Source organism: Rana temporaria, chromosome 1 (assembly GCF_905171775.1).
Source record: "Rana temporaria chromosome 1, aRanTem1.1, whole genome shotgun sequence".
NCBI classification, from domain to species: domain Eukaryota; kingdom Metazoa; phylum Chordata; class Amphibia; order Anura; family Ranidae; genus Rana; species Rana temporaria.
In genome coordinates, this window is record NC_053489.1 from 6230662 (window position 1) to 6247035 (window position 16374).

Below are 16374 nucleotides of genomic sequence, written 5' to 3' on the forward strand. Positions count from 1 at the left end.
TAGCCTAGGTCATCTTCATGTTGAGCAAAAATTCTTTTTTCCAGATCGTCTAATTATTTTATTAAATCCCCAGCCTTTGCTCTTTCTCTCCAGTACATTGGGGACTAGTCTTGCTCAGTATAATTGTCCTATTGCTGACCAATTTTACACTGTTGTGTCATCTGTTGTCTCATAATTCATGTAGAAAGAAGCTGAGCTTCCACAGGTCATCTTCACCACAAATGTTTATAGCACTCAGTAGATTAGGTTGGGTTTAAATAACGAGGCACAGATGGGGATCGAACCCATGATCTTTGGTTTACGAGACCAACGCCTTACCACTTGGCCACAGCGCCCTCTACAGGACAAGTGGTTTTATGTTTAAGCTCTAAGAAAGCACACAAGTTATATTTGGTCATTATAGCCTAGGTCATCTTCATGTTGAGCAAAAATTATTTTTTCCAGATCGTCTAATTCTTGTAGTAAAGCCCCAGCCTTTGCTCTTTCTCTCCAGTACATTGGGGACTAGTCATGCTCAGTATAATTGTCCTATTGCTGACCAATTTTACACTGTTGTGTCATAATTCATGTAGATAGAAGCTGAGCATCCACAGGTCATCTTCACCACAAATGTTTATAGCACTCAGTAGAATAGGTTGGGTTTAAGTAACGAGGCACAGATGGGGATCGAACCCATGATCTTTGGTTTACGAGACCAACGCCTTACCACTTGGCCACTGCGCCCTCTACTGGACAAGTGGTTTTATGTTTAAGCTCTAAGAAAGCACACAAGTTATATTTGGTCATTATAGCCTATGTCATCTTCATGTTGAGCAAAAATTCTTTTTTCCAGATCGTCTAATTCTTGTAGTAAAGCCCCAGCCTTTACTCTTTCTCTCAAGTACATTGGGGACTAGTCTTGCTCAGTATAATTATCCTATTGCTGACCAATTTTACACTGTTGTCTCATAATTCTTGTAGTAAAGCCCCAGCCTTACTCTTTCTCTCAAGTACATTGGGGACTAGTTTTGCTCAGTATAATTGTCCTATTGCTGACCAATTTTACACTGTTGTGTCATAATTCATGTAGATAGAAGCTGAGCTTCCATAGGTCATCTTCACCACAAATGTTAATAGCACTCAGTAGAATAGGTTAGGTTTAAATAGGAAGGCACAGAAGGGGATTTAACCCATGATCTTTGGTTTACGAGACCTACGCCTTACCACTTGGCCACTGCGCCCTCTACTGGACTAGTGGTTTTATGTTTAAGCTCTAAGAAAGCACACAAGTTATATTTGGTCATTATAGCCTAGGTCATCTTCATGTTGAGAAAAAATTCTTTTTTCCAGATCGTCTAATTCTTGTAGTAAAGCCCCAGCCTTTGCTCTTTCTCTCCAGTACATTGGGGACTATTCTTGCTCAGTATCATTATCCTATTGCTGACCAATTTTACACTGTTGTCTCATAATTCTTGTAGTAAAGCCCCAGCCTTTGCTCTTTCTCTCCAGTACATTGGGGACTAGTCTTGCTCAGTATAATTGTCCTATTGCTGACCAATTTTACACTGTCGTGTCATCTGTTGTCTCATAATCCATGTAGAAAGAAGCTGAGCTTCCACAGGTCATCTTCACCACAAATGTTTATAGCACTCAGTAGAATAGGGTGGGTTTATATAGGGAGGCACATTTGGGGGTTGAACCCATGATCTTTGGTTTACGAGTCCAATGCCTTACCACTTCGCCACTGCACCCTCTGCAGGACAAGTGGTTTTATGTTTAAGCTCTAAGAAAGCACACAAGTTATATTTGGTCATTATAGGCTAGGTCATCTTCATTTTGAGCAAAAATAATTTTATCCAGATCGTCTAATTCTTGTAGTAAAGCCCCAGCCTTTGCTCTTTCTCTCCAGTACATTGGGGACTAGTCTTGCTCAGTATAATTGTCCTATTGCTGACCAATTTTACACTGTTGTGTCATAATTCATGTAGATAGAAGCTGAGCTTCCACAGGTCATCTTCACCACAAATGTTTATAGCACTCAGTAGAATAGGTTGGGTTTAAATAGGAAGGCACAGATGGGGATCGAACCAATGATCTTTGGTTTACGAGACCAACGCCTTACCACTTGGCCACTGCGCCCTCTACAGGACAAGTGGTTTTATGTTTAAGCTCTAAGAAAGCACACAAGTTATATTTGGTCATTATAGCCTAGGTCATCTTCATGTTGAGCAAAAATTCTTTTTTCCAGATCGTCTAATTCTTGTAGTAAAGCCCCAGCCTTTGCTCTTTCTCTCCAGTACATTGGGGACTAGTTTTACTCAGTATAATTGTCCTATTGCTGACCAGTTTTACACTGTTGTGTCATCTGTTGTCTCATAATTCATGTAGAAAGAAGCTGAGCTTCCACAGGTCATCTTCACCACAAATGTTTATAGCACTCAGTAGAATAGGTTGGGTTTAAATAGGGAGGCACAGATGGGGATCGAACCCATGATCTTTGGTTTACGAGACCAACGCCTTACCACTTGGCCACTGCGCCCTCTACAATTGACAAGTGGTTTTATGTTTAAGCTCTAAGAAAGCACACAAGTTATATTTGGTCATTATAGCCTAGGTCATCTTCATGTTGAGAAAAAATTCTTTTTTCCAGATCGTCTAATTCTTGTAGTAAAGCCCCAGCCTTTACTCTTTCTCTCAAGTACATTGGGGACTAGTTTTGCTCAGTATAATTGTCCTATTGCTGACCAATTTTACACTGTTGTGTCATAATTCATGTAGATAGAAGCTGAGCATCCACAGGTCATCTTCACCACAAATGTTTATAGCACTCAGTAGAATAGGTTGGGTTTAAGTAACGAGGCACAGATGGGGATCGAACCCATGATCTTTGGTTTACGAGACCAACGCCTTACCACTTGGCCACTGCGCCCTCTACTGGACAAGTGGTTTTATGTTTAAGCTCTAAGAAAGCACACAAGTTATATTTGGTCATTATAGCCTATGTCATCTTCATGTTGAGCAAAAATTCTTTTTTCCAGATCGTCTAATTCTTGTAGTAAAGCCCCAGCCTTTACTCTTTCTCTCAAGTACATTGGGGACTAGTCTTGCTCAGTATAATTATCCTATTGCTGACCAAATTCTTTTTTCCAGATCGTCTAATTCTTGTAGTAAAGCCCCAGCCTTTGCTCTTTCTCTCCAGTACATTGGGGACTAGTCTTGCTCAGTATAATTGTCCTATTGCTGACCAATTTTACACTGTTGTGTCATAATTCATGTAGAAAGAAGCTGAGCTTCCACAGGTCATCTTCACCACAAATGTTTATAGCACTCAGTAGAATAGGTTGGGTTTAAATAGGAGGCACAGATGGGGATCGAACCCATGATCTTTGGTTTACGAGACCAACGCCTTACCACTTGGCCACTGCGCCCTCTACAGGACAAGTGGTTTTATGTTTAAGCTCTAAGAAAGCACACAAGTTATATTTGGTCATTATAGCCTAGGTCATCTTCATGTTGAGCAAAAATTATTTTTTCCAGATCGTCTAATTCTTGTAGTAAAGCCCCAGCCTTTGCTCTTTCTCTCCAGTACATTGGGGACTAGTTTTCCTCAGTATAATTGTCCTATTGCTGACCAATTTTACACTGTTGAGTCATAATTCATGTAGATAGAAGCTGAGCTTCCACAGGTCATCTTCACCACAAACGTTTATAGCACTCAGTAGAATAGGTTGGGTTTAAATAACAAGGCACAGATGGGGATCGAACCCATGATCTTTGGTTTACGAGACCAACGCCTTACCACTAGGCCACTGCGCCCTCTACAGGACAATCTTCATGTTGAGAAAAAATTATTTTTTCCAGATCGTCTAATTCTTGTAGTAAAGCCCCAGCCTTTGCTCTTTCCCTCCAGTACATTGGGGACCAGTCTTGCTCAGTATAATTGTCCTATTGAGAGAGTGGGTAACCGCTCAAAGAGAACCAGGCAATCCGACCCCTGTGGTCCGAGCCAAGGGTGCAGGCAGTGCAATCAAAATGCAGGTTAGGATGAAGGAAAAAAGCTGGGACAGCTTCCACAGGTCATCTTCACCACAAATGTTTATAGCACTCAGTAGAATAGGTTGGGTTTAAATAGGAGGCACAGATGGGGATCGAACCCATGATCTTTGGTTTACGAGACCAACGCCTTACCACTTGGCCACTGCGCCCTCTACAGGACAAGTGGTTTTATGTTTAAGCTCTAAGAAAGCACACAAGTTATATTTGGTCATTATAGCCTAGGTCATCTTCATGTTGAGCAAAAATTCTTTTTTCCAGATCGTCTAATTCTTGTAGTAAAGCCCCAGCCTTTGCTCTTTCTCTCCAGTACATTGGGGACTAGTCTTGCTCAGTATAATTGTCCTATTGCTGACCAATTTTACACTGTTGTGTCATAATTCATGTAGATAGAAGCTGAGCTTCCACAGGTCATCTTCACCACAAATGTTTATAGCACTCAGTAGAATAGGTTGGGTTTAAATAACGAGGCACAGATGGGGATCGAACCCATGATCTTTGGTTTACGAGACCAACGCCTTACCACTTGGCCACTGCGCCCTCTTCTGGACAAGTGGTTTTATGTTTAAGCTCTAACGATGCACACAAGTTATATTTGGTCATTATAGCCTAGGTCATCTTCATGTTGAGCAAAAATTCTTTTTTCCAGATCGTCTAATTCTTGTAGTAAAGCCCCAGCCTTTGCTCTATCTCTCCAGTACATTGCGGACTAGTTTTGCTCAGTATAATTGTCCTATTGCTGACCAATATTACACTGTTGTGTCATAATTCATGTAGATAGAAGCTGAGCTTCCACAGGTCATCTTCACCACAAATGTTTATACCACTCAGTAGAATAGGTTGGGTTTAAATAACGAGGCACAGATGGGGATCGAACACATGATCTTTGGTTTACGAGACCAACGCCTTACCACTTGGCCACTGCGCCCTCTACAGGACAAGTGGTTTTATGTTTAAGCTCTAAGAAAGCACACAAGTTATATTTGGTCATTATAGCCTAGGTCATCTTCATGTTGAGCAAAAATTCTTTTTTCCAGATCGTCTAATTCTTGTAGTAAAGCCCCAGCCTTTGCTCTTTCTCTCCAGTACATTGGGGACTAGTCTTGCTCAGTATAATTGTCCTATTGCTGACCAATTTTACACTGTTGTGTCATCATTCATGTAGAAAGAAGCTGAGCTTCCACAGGTCATCTTCACCACAGATGTTTATAGCACTCAGTAGAATAGGTTGGGTTTAAATATGGAGGCACAGATGGGGATCGAAACCATGATCTTTGGTTTACGAGACCAACACCTTCCCACTTGGCCACTGCGCCCTCTACTGGACACGTGGTTTTATGTTTAAGCTCTAACGACGCACACAAGTTATATTTGGTCATTATAGCCTAGGTCATCTTCATGTTGAGCAAAAATTCTTTTTTCCAGATCGTCTAATTCTTGTAGTAAAGCCCCAGCCTTTGCTCTTTCTCTCCAGTACATTGCGGACTAGTTTTGCTCAGTATAATTGTCCTATTGCTGACCAATATTACACTGTTGTGTCATAATTCATGTAGATAGAAGCTGAGCTTCCACAGGTCATCTTCACCACAAATGTTTATAGCACTCAGTAGAATAGGTTGGGTTTAAATAACGAGGCACAGATGGGGATCGAACACATGATCTTTGGTTTACGAGACCAACGCCTTACCACTTGGCCACTGCGCCCTCTACAGGACAAGTGGTTTTATGTTTAAGCTCTAAGAAAGCACACAAGTTATATTTGGTCATTATAGCCTAGGTCATCTTCATGTTGAGCAAAAATTCTTTTTTCCAGATCGTCTAATTCTTGTAGTAAAGCCCCAGCCTTTGCTCTTTCTCTCCAGTACATTGGGACTAGTCTTGCTCAGTATAATTGTCCTATTGCTGACCAATTTTACACTGTTGTGTCATCATTCATGTAGAAAGAAGCTGAGCTTCCACAGGTCATCTAAAGCCCCAGCCTTTGCTCTTTCTCTCCAGTACATTGGGGACTAGTCTTGCTCAGTATAATTGTCCTATTGCTGACCAATTTTACACTGTTGTGTCATCTGTTGTCTCATAATTCATGTAGAAAGAAGCTGAGCTTCCACAGGTCATCTTCACCACAAATGTTTATAGCACTCAGTAGAATAGGTTGGGTTTAAATAGGGAGGCACAGATGGGGATTGAACCCATGATCTTTGGTTTACGAGACCAACGCCTTACCACTTGGCCACTGCACCCTCTACAGGACAAGTGGATTTATGTTTAAGCTCTAAGAAAGCACACAAGTTATATTTGGTCATTATAGCCTAGGTCATCTTCATGTTGAGCAAAAATTCTTTTTTCCAGATCGTCTAATTCTTGTAGTAAAGCCCCAGCCTTTGCTCTTTCTCTCCAGTACATTGGGGACTAGTCTTGCTCAGTATAATTGTCCTATTGCTGACCGATTTTACACTGTTGTGTCATCTGTTGTGTCATAATTCATGTAGATAGAAGCTGAGCTTCCACAGCTCATCTTCACCACAAATGTTTATAGCACTCAGTAGAATAGGTTGAATTTGGCACAGGTGGGGATTGAACCCATGATCTTTGGTTTACGAGACCAACACCTTCCCACTTGGCCACTGCGCCCTCTACAGGACAAGTGGTTTTATGTTTAATCTCTAAGAAAGCACACAAGTTATATTTGGTCATTATAGCCTAGGTCATCTTCATGTTGAGCAAAAATTCTTTTTTCCAGATCGTCTAATTCTTGTAGTAAAGCCCCAACCTTTGCTCTTTCTCTCCAGTACATTGGGAACTAGTCTTGCTCAGTATAATTGTCCTATTGCTGACCAATTTTACACTGTTGTGTCATCATTCATGTAGAAAGAAGCTGAGCTTCCACAGGTCATCTTCACCACAGATGTTTATAGCACTAGGTAGAATAGGTTGGGTTTAAATATGGAGGCACAGATGGGGATCGAACCCATGATCTTTGGTTTACGAGACCAACACCTTACCACTTGGCCACTGCGCCCTCTACAGGACAAGTGGTTTTATGTTTAAGCTCTAAGAAAGCACACAAGTTATATTTGGTCATTATAGCCTAGGTCACCTTCATGTTGAGCAAAAATTAATTTTTCCAGATCGTCTAATTCTTGTAGTAAAGCCCCAGCCTTTGCTCTTTCTCTCCAGTACATTGGGGACTAGTTTTCTCAGTATAATTGTCCTATTGCTGACCAATTTTACACTGTTGTGTCATAATTCATGTAGATAGAAGCTGAGCTTCCACAGGTCATCTTCACCACAAATGTTTATAGCACTCAGTAGAATAGGTTGGGTTTAAATATCAAGGCACAGATGGGGATTGAACCCATGATCTTTGGTTTACGAGACCAACGCCTTACCACTTGGCCACTGCGCCCTCTACAGGACAAGTGGTTTTATGTTTAAGCTCTAAGAAAGCACACAAGTTATATTTGGTCATTATAGCCTAGGTCATCTTCATGTTGAGCAAAAATTCTTTTTTCCAGATCGTCTAATTCTTGTAGTAAAGCCCCAGCCTTTGCTCTTTCTCTCCAGTACATTGGGACTAGTCTTGCTCAGTATAATTGTCCTATTGCTGACCAATTTTACACTGTTGTGTCATCATTCATGTAGAAAGAAGCTGAGCTTCCACAGGTCATCTTCACCACAAATGTTTATACCACTCAGTAGAATAGGTTGGGTTTAAATATGGAGGCACAGATGGGGATCGAACCCATGATCTTTGGTTTACGAGACCAACACCTTCCCACTTGGCCACTGCGCCCTCTACAGGACAAGTGGTTTTATGTTTAATCTCTAAGAAAGCACACAAGTTATATTTGGTCATTATAGCCTAGGTCATCTTCATGTTGAGCAAAAATTATTTTTTCCAGATCGTCTAATTCTTGTAGTAAAGCCCCAGCCTTTGCTCTTTCTCTCCAGTACATTGGGGACTAGTTTTCCTCAGTATAATTGTCCTATTGCTGACCAATTTTACACTGTTGAGTCATAATTCATGTAGATAGAAGCTGAGCTTCCACAGGTCATCTTCACCACAAACGTTTATAGCACTCAGTAGAATAGGTTGGGTTTAAATAACAAGGCACAGATGGGGATCGAACCCATGATCTTTGGTTTACGAGACCAACGCCTTACCACTAGGCCACTGCGCCCTCTACAGGACAATCTTCATGTTGAGAAAAAATTATTTTTTCCAGATCGTCTAATTCTTGTAGTAAAGCCCCAGCCTTTGCTCTTTCCCTCCAGTACATTGGGGACCAGTCTTGCTCAGTATAATTGTCCTATTGAGAGAGTGGGTAACCGCTCAAAGAGAACCAGGCAATCCGACCCCTGTGGTCCGAGCCAAGGGTGCAGGCAGTGCAATCAAAATGCAGGTTAGGATGAAGGAAAAAAGCTGGGACAGCCGCACTCCAAAAAAACTCCTCCTTTAATTAAAAATCACAAAATACATGCCACAGCAAAAAACAGCACAACAAAAGAAAAGCTGACGTTTCGCACTATGCCTTAGTGCTTCTTCATAGCTGATGGGGATCGAACCCATGATCTTTGGTTACGAGACCAACGCCTTACCACTTGGCCACTGCGCCCTCTACTGGACAAGTGGTTTTATGTTTAAGCTCTAAGGACGCACACAAGTTATATTTGGTCATTATAGCCTAGGTCATCTTCATGTTGAGCAAAAATTCTTTTTTCCAGATCGTCTAATTCTTGTAGTAAAGCCCCAGCCTTTGCTCTTTCTCTCCAGTACATTGCGGACTAGTTTTACTCAGTATAATTGTCCTATTGCTGACCAATATTACACTGTTGTATCATAATTCATGTAGATAGAAGCTGAGCTTCCACAGGTCATCTTCACCACAAATGTTTATACCACTCAGTAGAATAGGTTGGGATTAAATAACGAGGCACAGATGGGGATCGAACCCATGATCTATGGTTTACGAGACCAAAGCCTTACCACTTGGCCACTGCGCCCTCTACAATTGACAAGTGGTTTTATGTTTAAGCTCTAAGAAAGCACACAAGTTATATTTGGTCATTATAGCCTAGGTCATCTTCATGTTGAGCAAAAATTCTTTTTTCCAGATCGTCTAATTCTTGTAGTAAAGCCCCAGCCTTTGCTCTTTCTCTCCAGTACATTGGGGACTAGTCTTGCTCAATATAATTGTCCTATTGCTGACCAATTTTACACTGTTGTGTCATAATTCATGTAGAAAGAAGCTGAGCTTCCACAGGTCATCTTCACCACAAATGTTTATAGCACTCAGCAGAATAGGTTGGGTTTAAATAGGGAGGCACAGATGGGGATTGAACCCATGATCTTTGGTTTACGAGACCAACGCCTTACCACTTGGCCACTGCTCCCTCTACTGGACTAGTGGTTTTATGTTTAAGCTCTAAGAAAGCACACAAGTCATATTTGGTCATTATAGCCTAGGTCATCTTCATGTTGAGAAAAAATTTTTTTTCCAGATCGTCTAATTATTGTAGTAAAGCCCCAGCCTTTGCTCTTTCTCTCCAGTACATTGGGGACTAGTCTTGCTCAGTATAATTGTCCTATTGCTGACCAATTTTACACTGTTGTGTCATAATGCATGTAGATAGAAGCTGAGCTTCCACAGGTCATCTTCACCACAAATGTTTATAGCACTCAGTAGAATAGGTTGGGTTTAAGTAACGAGGCACAGATGGGGATCGAACCCATGATCTTTGGTTTACGAGACCAACGCCTTACCACTTGGCCACTACGCCCTCTACTGGACAAGTGGTTTTATGTTTAAGCTCTAAGAAAGCACACAAGTTATATTTGGTCATTATAGCCTAGGTCATCTTCATGTTGAGCAAAAATTATTTTTTCCAGATCGTCTAATTCTTGTAGTAAAGCCCCAGCCTTTGCTCTTTCTCTCCAGTACATTGGGGACTAGTCTTGCTCAGTATAGTTATCCTATTGCTGATCAATTTTACACTGTTGTGTCATCTGTTGTCTCATGATTCAGGTAGAAAGAAGCTGAGCTTCCACAGGTCATCTTCACCACAAATGTTTATAGCACTCAGTAGAATAGGTTGGGTTTAAATAACGAGGCACAGATGGGGATCGAACCCATGATCTTTGGTTTACGAGACCAACGCCTTACCACTTGGCCACTGCGCCCTCTACAGAACAAGTGGTTTTATGTTTAAGCTCTAAGAAAGCACACAAGTTATATTTGGTCATTAAAGCCTAGGTCATCTTCATGTTGAGCAAAAATTCTTTTTTCCAGATCGTCTAATTCTTGTAGTAAAGCCCCAGCCTTTGCTCATTCTCTCCAGTACATTGGGGACTAGTCTTGCTCAGTATAATTATCCTATTGCTGACCAATTTTACACTGTTGTCTCATAATTCATGTAGAAAGAAGCTGAGCTTCCACAGGTCATTTTCACCACAAATGTTTATAGCACTCAGCAGAATAGGTTGGGTTTAAATAGGGAGGCACAGATGGGGATTGAAGCAATGATATTTGGTTTACGAGACCAACGCCTTACCACTTGGCCACTGCACCCTCTACAGGACAAGTGGATTTATGTTTAAGCTCTAAGAAAGCACACAAGTTATATTTGGTCATTATAGCCTAGGTCATCTTCATGTTGAGCAAAAATTCTTTTTTCCAGATCGTCTAATTATTTTCTTAAATCCCCAGCCTTTGCTCTTTCTCTCCAGTACATTGGGGACTAGTCTTGCTCCGTATAATTGTACTGTTGCTGACCGATTTTACACTGTTGTGTCATCTGTTGTCTCATAATTCATGTAGAAAGAAGCTGAGCTTCCACAGGTCATTTTCACCACAAATGTTTATAGCACTCAGCAGAATAGGTTGGGTTTAAATAGGGAGGCACAGATGGGGATTGAAGCAATGATATTTGGTTTACGAGACCAACGCCTTACCACTTGGCCACTGCACCCTCTACAGGACAAGTGGATTTATGTTTAAGCTCTAAGAAAGCACACAAGTTATATTTGGTCATTATAGCCTAGGTCATCTTCATGTTGAGCAAAAATTCTTTTTTCCAGATTGTCTAATTATTTTCTTAAATCCCCAGCCTTTGCTCTTTCTCTCCAGTACATTGGGGACTAGTCTTGCTCCGTATAATTGTACTGTTGCTGACCGATTTTACACTGTTGTGTCATCTGTTGTGTCATAATTCATGTAGATAGAAGCTGAGCTTCCACAGCTCATCTTCACCACAAATGTTTATAGCACTCAGTAGAATAGGTTGGATTTGGCACAGATGGGGATTGAACCCATGATCTTTGGTTTACGAGACCAACACCTTCCCACTTGGCCACTGCGCCCTCTACAGGACAAGTGGTTTTATGTTTAATCTCTAAGAAAGCACACAAGTTATATTTGGTCATTATAGCCTAGGTCATCTTCATGTTGAGCAAAAATATTTTTTTCCAGATCGTCTAATTCTTGTAGTAAAGCCCCAGCCTTTGCTCTTTCTCTCCAGTACATTGGGGACTAGTCTTGCTCAGTATAGTTATCCTATTGCTGACCAATATTACACTGTTGTGTCATAATTCATGTAGATAGAAGCTGAGCTTCCACAGGTCATCTTCACCACAAATGTTTATAGCACTCAGTAGAATAGGTTGGGTTTAAATAACGAGGCACAGATGGGGATCGAACACATGATCTTTGGTTTACGAGACCAACGCCTTACCACTTGGCCACTGCGCCCTCTACAGGACAAGTGGTTTTATGTTTAAGCTCTAAGAAAGCACACAAGTTATATTTGGTCATTATAGCCTAGGTCATCTTCATGTTGAGCAAAAATTCTTTTTTCCAGATCGTCTAATTCTTGTAGTAAAGCCCCAGCCTTTGCTCTTTCTCTCCAGTACATTGGGAACTAGTCTTGCTCAGTATAATTGTCCTATTGCTGACCAATTTTACACTGTTGTGTCATCATTCATGTAGAAAGAAGCTGAGCTTCCACAGGTCATCTTCACCACAGATGTTTATAGCACTCAGTAGAATAGGTTGGGTTTAAATATGGAGGCACAGATGGGGATCGAACCCATGATCTTTGGTTTACGAGACCAACACCTTCCCACTTGGCCACTGCGCCCTCTACAGGACAAGTGGTTTTATGTTTAATCTCTAAGAAAGCACACAAGTTATATTTGGTCATTATAGCCTAGGTCATCTTCATGTTGAGCAAAAATTATTTTTTCCAGATCGTCTAATTCTTGTAGTAAAGCCCCAGCCTTTGCTCTTTCTCTCCAGTACATTGGGGACTAGTTTTCCTCAGTATAATTGTCCTATTGCTGACCAATTTTACACTGTTGAGTCATAATTCATGTAGATAGAAGCTGAGCTTCCACAGGTCATCTTCACCACAAACGTTTATAGCACTCAGTAGAATAGGTTGGGTTTAAATAACGAGGCACAGATGGGGATCGAACCCATGATCTTTGGTTTACGAGACCAACGCCTTACCACTTGGCCACTGCGCCCTCTACAGGACAAGTGGTTTTATGTTTAAGCTCTAAGAAAGCACACAAGTTATATTTGGTCATTATAGGCTAGGTCATCTTCATGTTGAGCAAAAATTCTTTTTTCCAGATCGTCTAATTCTTGTAGTAAAGCCCAGCCTTTGCTCTTTCTCTCCAGTACATTGGAGGACTAGTCTTGCTCAGTATAATTGTCCTATTGCTGACCAATTTTACACTGTTGTGTCATAATGCATGTAGATAGAAGCTGAGCTTCCACAGGTCATCTTCACCACAAATGTTTATAGCACTCAGTAGAATAGGTTGGGTTTAAATACGAGGCACAGATGGGGATCGAACCCATGATCTTTGGTTTACGAGACCAACGCCTTACCACTTGGCCACTGCGCCCTCTACTGGACAAGTGGTTTTATGTTTAAGCTCTAAGGAAGCACACAAGTTATATTTGGTCATTATAGCCTAGGTCATCTTCATGTTGAGCAAAAATTCTTTTTTCCAGATCGTCTAATTCTTGTAGTAAAGCCCCAGCCTTTGCTCTTTCTCTCCAGTACATTGCGGACTAGTTTTGCTCAGTATAATTGTCCTATTGCTGACCAATATTACACTGTTGTATCATAATTCATGTAGATAGAAGCTGAGCTTCCACAGGTCATCTTCACCACAAATGTTTATACCACTCAGTAGAATAGGTTGGGATTAAATAACGAGGCACAGATGGGGATCGAACCCATGATCTATGGTTTACGAGACCAAAGCCTTACCACTTGGCCACTGCGCCCTCTACAATTGACAAGTGGTTTTATGTTTAAGCTCTAAGGACGCACACAAGTTATATTTGGTCATTATAGCCTAGGTCATCTTCATGTTGAGCAAAAATTCTTTTTTCCAGATCGTCTAATTCTTGTAGTAAAGCCCCAGCCTTTGCTCATTCTCTCCAGTACATTGGGGACTAGTCTTGCTCAGTATAATTATCCTATTGCTGACCAATTTTACACTGTTGTCTCATAATTCATGTAGAAAGAAGCTGAGCTTCCACAGGTCATTTTCACCACAAATGTTTATAGCACTCAGCAGAATAGGTTGGGTTTAAATAGGGAGGCACAGATGGGGATTGAAGCAATGATATTTGGTTTACGAGACCAACGCCTTACCACTTGGCCACTGCACCCTCTACAGGACAAGTGGATTTATGTTTAAGCTCTAAGAAAGCACACAAGTTATATTTGGTCATTATAGCCTAGGTCATCTTCATGTTGAGCAAAAATTCTTTTTTCCAGATCGTCTAATTATTTTCTTAAATCCCCAGCCTTTGCTCTTTCTCTCCAGTACATTGGGGACTAGTCTTGCTCCGTATAATTGTACTGTTGCTGACCGATTTTACACTGTTGTGTCATCTGTTGTCTCATAATTCATGTAGAAAGAAGCTGAGCTTCCACAGGTCATTTTCACCACAAATGTTTATAGCACTCAGCAGAATAGGTTGGGTTTAAATAGGGAGGCACAGATGGGGATTGAACCCATGATCTTTGGTTTACGAGACCAACACCTTCCCACTTGGCCACTGCACCCTCTACAGGACAAGTGGTTTTATGTTTAATCTCTAAGAAAGCACACAAGTTATATTTGGTCATTATAGCCTAGGTCATCTTCATGTTGAGCAAAAATTCTTTTTTCCAGATCGTCTAATTCTTGTAGTAAAGCCCCAGCCTTTGCTCTTTCTCTCCAGTACATTGGGGACTAGTTTTCCTCAGTATAATTGTCCTATTGCTGACCAATTTTACACTGTTGTGTCATAATTCATGTAGATAGAAGCTGAGCTTCCACAGGTCATCTTCACCACAAATGTTTATACCACTCAGTAGAATAGGTTGGGTTTAAGTAGGGAGGCATAGATGGGGATTGAACCCATGATCTTTGGTTTACGAGACCAACGCCTTACCACTTGGCCACTGCGCCCTCTACTGGACAAGTGGTTTTATGTTTAATCTCTAAGAAAGCACACAAGTTATATTTGGTCATTATAGCCTATGTCATCTTCATGTTGAGCAAAAATTCTTTTTTCCAGATCGTCTAATTCTTGTAGTAAAGCCCCAGCCTTTGCTCTTTCTCTCCAGTACATTGGGGACTAGTCTTGCTCAATATAATTGTCCTATTGCTGACCAATTTTACACTGTTGTGTCATAATGCATGTAGATAGAAGCTGAGCTTCCACAGGTCATCTTCACCACAAATGTTTATAGCACTCAGTAGAATAGGTTGGGTTTAAATAGGGAGGCACAGATGGGGATTGAACCCATGATCTTTGGTTTACGAGACCAACGCCTTACCACTTGGCCACTGCGCCCTCTACTGGACAAGTGGTTTTATGTTTAAGCTCTAAGAAAGCACACAAGTTATATTTGGTCATTATAGCCTAGGTCATCTTCATGTTGAGAAAAAATTATTTTTTCCAGATCGTCTAATTCTTGTAGTAAAGCCCCAGCCTTTGCTCTTTCTCTCCAGTACATTGGGGACTAGTCTTGCTCAGTATAATTGTCCTATTGCTGACCAATTTTACACTGTTGTGTCATAATTCATGTAGATAGAAGCTGAGCATCCACAGGTCATCTTCACCACAAATGTTTATAGCACTCAGTAGAATAGGTTGGGTTTAAATAACGAGGCACAGATGGGGATCGAACCCATGATCTTTGGTTTACGAGACCAACGCCTTACCACTTGGCCACTGCACCCTCTACAGGACAAGTGGATTTATGTTTAAGCTCTAAGAAAGCACACAAGTTATATTTGGTCATTATAGCCTAGGTCATCTTCATGTTGAGCAAAAATTCTTTTTTCCAGATCGTCTAATTATTTTCTTAAATCCCCAGCCTTTGCTCTTTCTCTCCAGTACATTGGGGACTAGTCTTGCTCCGTATAATTGTCCTGTTGCTGACCGATTTTACACTGTTGTGTCATAATTCATGTAGATAGAAGCTGAGCTTCCACAGCTCATCTTCACCACAAATGTTTATAGCACTCAGTAGAATAGGTTGGGTTTGGCACAGATGGGGATTGAACCCATAATCTTTGGTTTACGAGACCAACGCCTTACCACTTGGCCACTGCGCCCTCTACTGGACTAGTGGTTTTATGTTTAAGCTCTAAGAAAGCACACAAGTTATATTTGGTCATTATAGCCTAGGTCATCTTCATGTTGAGAAAAAATTATTTTTTCCAGATCGTCTAATTCTTGTAGTAAAGCCCCAGCCTTTGCTCTTTCCCTCCAGTACATTGGGGACCAGTCTTGCTCAGTATAATTGTCCTATTGCTGACCAATTTTACACTGTTGTGTCATAATTCATGTAGATAGAAGCTGAGCATCCACAGGTCATCTTCACCACAAATGTTTATAGCACTCAGTAGAATAGGTTGGGTTTAAATAACGAGGCACAGATGGGGATCGAACCCATGATCTTTGGTTTACGAGACCAACGCCTTACCACTTGGCCACTGCGCCCTCTACTGGACAAGTGGTTTTATGTTTAAGCTCTAACGAAGCACACAAGTTATATTTGGTCATTATAGCCTAGGTCATCTTCATGTTGAGCAAAAATTCTTTTTTCCAGATCGTCTAATTCTTGTAGTAAAGCCCCAGCCTTTGCTCTTTCTCTCCAGTACATTGCGGACTAGTTTTGCTCAGTATAATTGTCCTATTGCTGACCAATTTTACACTGTTGTGTCATAATTCATGTAGATAGAAGCTGAGCTTCCACAGGTCATCTTCACCACAAATGTTTATAGCACTCAGTAGAATAGGTTGGGTTTAAATAACGAGGCAC

The 16374-nt window shown here is 41.0% G+C and overlaps 28 non-coding genes across 28 annotated transcripts; all 28 read right to left on the reverse strand.

Annotated features, from left to right (window-relative positions):
- Positions 1-263: 263 nt before the first annotated feature.
- On the reverse strand, positions 264-335 carry TRNAT-CGU. Its single transcript has one exon. It is a non-coding gene; the product is annotated as a tRNA-Thr (tRNA).
- Positions 336-651: 316 nt separating this feature from the next.
- Positions 652-723, reverse strand: TRNAT-CGU. Its single transcript has one exon. It is a non-coding gene; the product is annotated as a tRNA-Thr (tRNA).
- Positions 724-2046: 1323 nt separating this feature from the next.
- On the reverse strand, positions 2047-2118 carry TRNAT-CGU. Its single transcript has one exon. It is a non-coding gene; the product is annotated as a tRNA-Thr (tRNA).
- A 328-nt stretch (positions 2119-2446) lies between these two features.
- TRNAT-CGU lies at positions 2447-2518 on the reverse strand. Its single transcript has one exon. It is a non-coding gene; the product is annotated as a tRNA-Thr (tRNA).
- Positions 2519-2836: 318 nt separating this feature from the next.
- Positions 2837-2908, reverse strand: TRNAT-CGU. Its single transcript has one exon. It is a non-coding gene; the product is annotated as a tRNA-Thr (tRNA).
- Positions 2909-3335: 427 nt separating this feature from the next.
- On the reverse strand, positions 3336-3407 carry TRNAT-CGU. Its single transcript has one exon. It is a non-coding gene; the product is annotated as a tRNA-Thr (tRNA).
- Positions 3408-3723: 316 nt separating this feature from the next.
- On the reverse strand, positions 3724-3795 carry TRNAT-CGU. Its single transcript has one exon. It is a non-coding gene; the product is annotated as a tRNA-Thr (tRNA).
- A 317-nt stretch (positions 3796-4112) lies between these two features.
- Positions 4113-4184, reverse strand: TRNAT-CGU. The gene has a single exon. It is a non-coding gene; the product is annotated as a tRNA-Thr (tRNA).
- Positions 4185-4500: 316 nt separating this feature from the next.
- Positions 4501-4572, reverse strand: TRNAT-CGU. Its single transcript has one exon. It is a non-coding gene; the product is annotated as a tRNA-Thr (tRNA).
- Positions 4573-6200: 1628 nt separating this feature from the next.
- TRNAT-CGU lies at positions 6201-6272 on the reverse strand. Its single transcript has one exon. It is a non-coding gene; the product is annotated as a tRNA-Thr (tRNA).
- Positions 6273-6979: 707 nt separating this feature from the next.
- Positions 6980-7051, reverse strand: TRNAT-CGU. The gene has a single exon. It is a non-coding gene; the product is annotated as a tRNA-Thr (tRNA).
- A 315-nt stretch (positions 7052-7366) lies between these two features.
- Positions 7367-7438, reverse strand: TRNAT-CGU. Its single transcript has one exon. It is a non-coding gene; the product is annotated as a tRNA-Thr (tRNA).
- A 315-nt stretch (positions 7439-7753) lies between these two features.
- TRNAT-CGU lies at positions 7754-7825 on the reverse strand. The gene has a single exon. It is a non-coding gene; the product is annotated as a tRNA-Thr (tRNA).
- Positions 7826-8141: 316 nt separating this feature from the next.
- On the reverse strand, positions 8142-8213 carry TRNAT-CGU. Its single transcript has one exon. It is a non-coding gene; the product is annotated as a tRNA-Thr (tRNA).
- A 751-nt stretch (positions 8214-8964) lies between these two features.
- TRNAT-CGU lies at positions 8965-9036 on the reverse strand. The gene has a single exon. It is a non-coding gene; the product is annotated as a tRNA-Thr (tRNA).
- Positions 9037-9354: 318 nt separating this feature from the next.
- TRNAT-CGU lies at positions 9355-9426 on the reverse strand. The gene has a single exon. It is a non-coding gene; the product is annotated as a tRNA-Thr (tRNA).
- A 315-nt stretch (positions 9427-9741) lies between these two features.
- On the reverse strand, positions 9742-9813 carry TRNAT-CGU. Its single transcript has one exon. It is a non-coding gene; the product is annotated as a tRNA-Thr (tRNA).
- A 328-nt stretch (positions 9814-10141) lies between these two features.
- TRNAT-CGU lies at positions 10142-10213 on the reverse strand. The gene has a single exon. It is a non-coding gene; the product is annotated as a tRNA-Thr (tRNA).
- Positions 10214-11320: 1107 nt separating this feature from the next.
- On the reverse strand, positions 11321-11392 carry TRNAT-CGU. The gene has a single exon. It is a non-coding gene; the product is annotated as a tRNA-Thr (tRNA).
- Positions 11393-12096: 704 nt separating this feature from the next.
- On the reverse strand, positions 12097-12168 carry TRNAT-CGU. Its single transcript has one exon. It is a non-coding gene; the product is annotated as a tRNA-Thr (tRNA).
- Positions 12169-12484: 316 nt separating this feature from the next.
- On the reverse strand, positions 12485-12556 carry TRNAT-CGU. Its single transcript has one exon. It is a non-coding gene; the product is annotated as a tRNA-Thr (tRNA).
- Positions 12557-12871: 315 nt separating this feature from the next.
- TRNAT-CGU lies at positions 12872-12943 on the reverse strand. Its single transcript has one exon. It is a non-coding gene; the product is annotated as a tRNA-Thr (tRNA).
- Positions 12944-13259: 316 nt separating this feature from the next.
- TRNAT-CGU lies at positions 13260-13331 on the reverse strand. The gene has a single exon. It is a non-coding gene; the product is annotated as a tRNA-Thr (tRNA).
- Positions 13332-14437: 1106 nt separating this feature from the next.
- Positions 14438-14509, reverse strand: TRNAT-CGU. Its single transcript has one exon. It is a non-coding gene; the product is annotated as a tRNA-Thr (tRNA).
- Positions 14510-14825: 316 nt separating this feature from the next.
- Positions 14826-14897, reverse strand: TRNAT-CGU. Its single transcript has one exon. It is a non-coding gene; the product is annotated as a tRNA-Thr (tRNA).
- A 316-nt stretch (positions 14898-15213) lies between these two features.
- TRNAT-CGU lies at positions 15214-15285 on the reverse strand. Its single transcript has one exon. It is a non-coding gene; the product is annotated as a tRNA-Thr (tRNA).
- A 307-nt stretch (positions 15286-15592) lies between these two features.
- On the reverse strand, positions 15593-15664 carry TRNAT-CGU. The gene has a single exon. It is a non-coding gene; the product is annotated as a tRNA-Thr (tRNA).
- Positions 15665-15980: 316 nt separating this feature from the next.
- On the reverse strand, positions 15981-16052 carry TRNAT-CGU. Its single transcript has one exon. It is a non-coding gene; the product is annotated as a tRNA-Thr (tRNA).
- Positions 16053-16374: the final 322 nt, after the last annotated feature.